A 5,170-nucleotide genomic window follows, 5' to 3' on the forward strand; every position below is an offset into this window, starting at 1 on the left:
TTTTGTCTTGTGCTCTGTGTGTGTGTGTGTGTGTGTGTGCATGTGTGGTGTGCATGCACATGTGTGTATGGGAACTTGAAGAGGATATTGGAAGTCTTCCTCTATCAATCTCCACTTTGTTCCTTTGAAACAGCACCTCTCACTGAACCTGGAGCTAGATTAGCAGCCAGCAAGTCGTAATGATTCTTTCTGTCTCCCCATCCATACCCCTAGCACTGGGGTTATAGACTAACTTTTTACATGAATCCTGGGAATTGTTTTGTTTTGGTTTGATTTGATTTTCTTTTTGGTTTCTAGACAGGGTTTCTCTTTTTAGTCCTGACTGTCCTGGAACTCATTCTAGCCTCAAACTAGCCTGCTTCTGCCTCCTGGCTGCTGGGATTAAAAGTGTGTGTCACCATGCCCAGCAATGCTGAGGATTCAACACAAGTCCTTACACTTACACAGCAAGCATTCTTACCCACTGAGCCACCGCCCAAACTGCTGTTCTGCTTTTAAAACAGGGTCACGTTATATTGTCCAGGGTACTCTGGAACTCCTGGCCTCAAATGATCATTCTTTCTCAGCTTGCCACATAGTTAGGAAGACAGGCACATAGCTGTGCACCACTTCCCAGGCTCTTGATTTTTTTTTCTTTACAAAAAGTTTCTTTATACTATATATATTTTGACATGTTTCACCTCCCCCACCTGCTCTCAGGTCCTTCCCAACTCCCTACATGTATATTCCCCCTTGTTCTTAAAAAATATAAGCATATGATCTTCACCAGACCAAGAGCCTCCTCCCATTGATGGCCGACTAGGTCATCCTCTGCTACATATGCAACTAGATACACAGCTCTGGGGGGTACTGGTTAGTTCATATTGTTGTTCCACCTATAAGGTTGCAGACCCCTTCAGCTCCTTGGGTACTTTCTCTAGCTCTTTCATTGGGGGCCCTGTGTTCCATCCAATAGATGACTGTGAGCATCCACTTCTGTCTTTGCCAGGCACTGGCATAGCCTCACATGAGACAGCTATATCAGGGTCCTGTCAGCAAAATCTTGCTGCATATGCAATAGTGTCTGGGTTTGGTGGCTGATTATGGGATGGATCCCCAGGTGGGGTAGTCTCTGGATAGTCCATCCTTTTGTAATAGCTCCAAACTTTTTTCTCTGTAACTCCTTCCATGGGTATTTTGTTCCCCATTCTAAGAAGGAACAAAGTATCCACACTTTGGTCTTCCTTATTCTTGAGTTTCATGTGTTTTGCAAATTGTATCTTGGATATTCTAAGTTTCTGGACCAATATCCACTTATCAGTGAGTGCATATCATGTGTATTCTTTCGTGATTAGGTTACCTCACTCAGGATGATATCCTCCAGATGCATCCATTTGCCTAAGAATTTCATGAATTCATTGTTTTTAATTGCTGAGTAGTACTCCATTGTGGCGAAGATCATATGCCCCAGTACAGGGGAATGCCAGGGCCAGGAGCGGGAGTGGGTGGGTTGGGGAGCAGGGTGGAGGAAGGGTTTAGGGTGCTTTAGGGATAGCATTTGAAATGTAAATGAAGAAAATATCTAATAAAATATAAGCAAAAGATCAATAAGACTAAAATTCCAAAATGAGAAAGTTCATAAAAGGTTCCCTTGGTCTTGCAAACTTTATATGCCTCAGTACAGGGAAACGCCAGGGCCAAGAAGTGGGAGTGGGTGGGTAGGGGAGTGGGTGGATAGGGGAGTGGGTGGGGGAGGGCATGGGGGACTTTTGGGATAGCATTTGAAAGGTAAATAAAGAAAATACCTAATTAAAAATAAATAAATAAAATAATAAAATAATTTTTTAAAAAGTTGTCTCACTGTATTTCTCTAAGCCATTCTCTACCTAACATAGATCATAGACAGACAGACATGTCACCATACACACACACACACACACACACACATCATAATACATCAGATACAACACACACAGTTCATACACACACAGAAACAATCAAACTTCACATTCACGCATACCACACACATCAGACACACTTACATGCTCTCACACATCAGACACAATCACACACCTGCACACACACCACACACACAATCACACACACACAGACACCTTTTCTGTCCTCCCGTTCTCCCGTTATCACTCTTACATGGTGACTTTCCCAGAGTATGAATGTGCGTCTTTGTGAAGCACATTTGCCCACGAGTTTGCTGGGTTACTTCACTGAGTATATCTTCCAGTTCTACCCAGTTTCCTACAAAGCTCACAGTTTTATTTTTATGGCGGAATAAAAGACTACAAACAGGAAGGGAGAGAAGTAGGGAATCAACCAAAACTGAGTATAAAATGCCCTAAGAAAATCTGTTACTTTGTATGCTAATTTTTCTTTGCCTCCCTTTTATTAAAAAATAGATTTTTTTTCTTATATAATATGTCCTAATTACAGTTGCTCCTCCCTCTACTCACAGCTCCTCCTCCACTTCCCCTCCCATTCGGATCCACTCCCTTTCTGTCTTCCATTAGGAAGGAACGGACTTTTCAGAGGAACAACAAAACATAAGGAAATAAAATATAATAAGATAAAACATGTATGTTAGGTTTTTAATGAAAGCAAAATTCACTAAGAAGAAAAAGGAAGGAGGAGAGAGAGAGAGAGAGAGAGAGAGAGAGATGGGGGTGGGGGAATGGCAACACTAACAGGCTAATTATACATTCTGGCCTAGGGGTTGAGGCCTACCCTAAATTTGCCAATCTGCAGGGTTACCAAGCTGAAAGCAGACACTTTTTGTTCTTTCCACCAGGGGGCAGCACCTTCAAGTTTAAGAGACCATGATAGCTTTGACTCTAATGCTACAACCCTGCATTCCTCAAGTTGTGGTGACCCCATTCCAACCATAAAATTATTTTCATTGCTACTTCATAACTTTAATTTTGCTACTGTTATGAACTGTGATATAAATACCTGTGTTTTCTAATGCTCTTAGGTGATCCCTGTGAAGGCGGTGTTGGACCCCCAAAGGGGGCTTTACAACAACAGGCTCAAAGGCAAGGGTAGAGGCATCAGGAGGAAACTCCTCCAAATGAGAAGCGGGTGGAAACTGAGAAGAGAGGAAATTTTACTTATAAAAGGGGGAGAGAGCCGAGGGAGAGAAAGAGGGAGGCAGAGGTTGGGTTTGGGGGCGGGGCGAGGTAGGACACAGAAGAAGACAACGAAAAACAGCACTGAAGTTGGGAGGGAAACATGGAGGGGGTATAGGAAGAATTGGAGGGGAAGAAGTAGGGTAAATTTATTCAAAACACATCTGTGTCTGAAATTATCAATGAAAAAGAAAAAATAGGCTGTCTCAAATGCCACTAGAAGTGTGGAATGTTCAGAAAACCCACCTTCCCCCAGCCTACTAGGACACTAAACTGTTTAAACTAAACTGACTTTACTTGAACCTTCAAGTGTGTGTGTGTGTGTGTGTGTGTGTCTGTGGGTGTGGGTGGGTGTGGGTGTCTGTGTCTATGTGTGTCTGTGTGTGTCTGTGTCTGTGTGTGGGTGTCTGTGTGTCTGTCTGTGTATGTCTGTGTGTCTGTGTGTGTATGTGTGTGTGTGTGTCTGTGTATGTGTTTCTGTATGTATCTGGATTAGATAGTCATCTACAACCACTCCAGGCACAGAGCATTCCCATTTACATACTCCCAGAGATGAGATCACTACCTGGATATTATTAGAACTCGCACCCCCTCAAATGAATCATTAGGCTCCACCCAGCACCAGACTACAACATCTGCCCACACACACACTAAAGCCCATGTGATCTCAATCCCAGAGAGCCCAGATCCCTCAGTTCTGGCTAAAGTCATTCACAAATATACATTGATCACACACAGTGATCTAGGAAAAATAAAGTCAAGAAGGCATGGGGTCTCTCTACCTCCCAAGTCCTTGTGCCCGAGACAGTCTATTACTTTTAGACCAGGTTTCTCCAACTTCCAGTTGCTGGCACCTGTCCCTTTCACAGAACTCCAAGTCCTTTTGTTCTGAAGACAACAGAATCCATTCCCTCTCTCGAGCCTTCTGATCCCAGCCCAGTCCTTTGTCCTACAGGAACCTTCAAGTGTGTGTGTGTGTCTGTCTGTCTGTCTGTCTGTGTGTCTATGTGTGTCTGTGTGTATGTGTGTCTGTCTGTGTGTGTGTGTGTCTGTGTGTGTGTCTGTCTGTCTGTGTCTGTGTGTGTGTGGGGGGTGTCTGTGTGTCTGTCTATCTGTCTGTGTATGTCTGTGTGTCTGTGTGTGTATGTGTGTGTGTATGTCTGTGTCTGTGTGTGTGTATGTGTTTCTGTATGTATCTGTGTGTGATGTATGAATTGCAGAGGGAGTACACTTATAAACTTGTGTGCAGAGGCCAAAGGATAGCATTGGATATCCTGCTGTACTTCTACTTCTCTGCCCTCTTCTCTTAAAGTGTGATCTTGTTGAATCTCAAATTGGACATTTCTGCTAGCCTGGATAACCAGTGAGTTTCCAAGATAAGCCCATTTCCTGTCTCTCAGTGCTGGGGTTACAGGCATTCACAGCCATGCACAGCTTTTACATGAGTCTGGGGATCCAAATGCGTCTGTCATATTTACATAGTAAACACTCTTACCCACTGAGATACCCTCCCAGCTCTTAGGACCCTGATCACTCCAGGGGGGATCATTACACAGGTCTTAGAAATCCTAAATCAGAACATACTGTCCACTGCTCAGAATTTACTGGTGACTTTTTATAACATGCAAATAAGTTCTGCCCATCTTTCTAAACCTTTCTTTAGCTGCCCTTCCCATCCCCCTCTACTCAGCTACGCTTGCACTTTTTCTTCCAGTATATAGGGTGTATGCTCCATTCCAATTCATCTTGGAAACTTCACCCTAAGGACCTCTGAAGGTTGTGGGAAGCCACATGTGCTGTTGCAGAGTGGCGCAGGCTACTGCTGGCCACCATGCATAAGTTTGGGCAAACGACCAATGCTTACTTATGCAGTAAAGTTTTTTCGCCAAAACACTGCCTGGCCCGGGCATGATAATGAGGCTCTGCAAAGTACTAAGAGAGTTAACCAATCAGATGTGAGACATGCAAATGAGGTATGATAATGAGGTACTGAGATAATAACCAATCAGATGTGAGACATGCAAATGAGGTATGTTAATGAGGTACTGTGA

The sequence above is a fragment of the Mus caroli genome, chromosome 17 (genome assembly GCF_900094665.2).
Source record: "Mus caroli chromosome 17, CAROLI_EIJ_v1.1, whole genome shotgun sequence".
Lineage (NCBI taxonomy): Eukaryota > Metazoa > Chordata > Mammalia > Rodentia > Muridae > Mus > Mus caroli.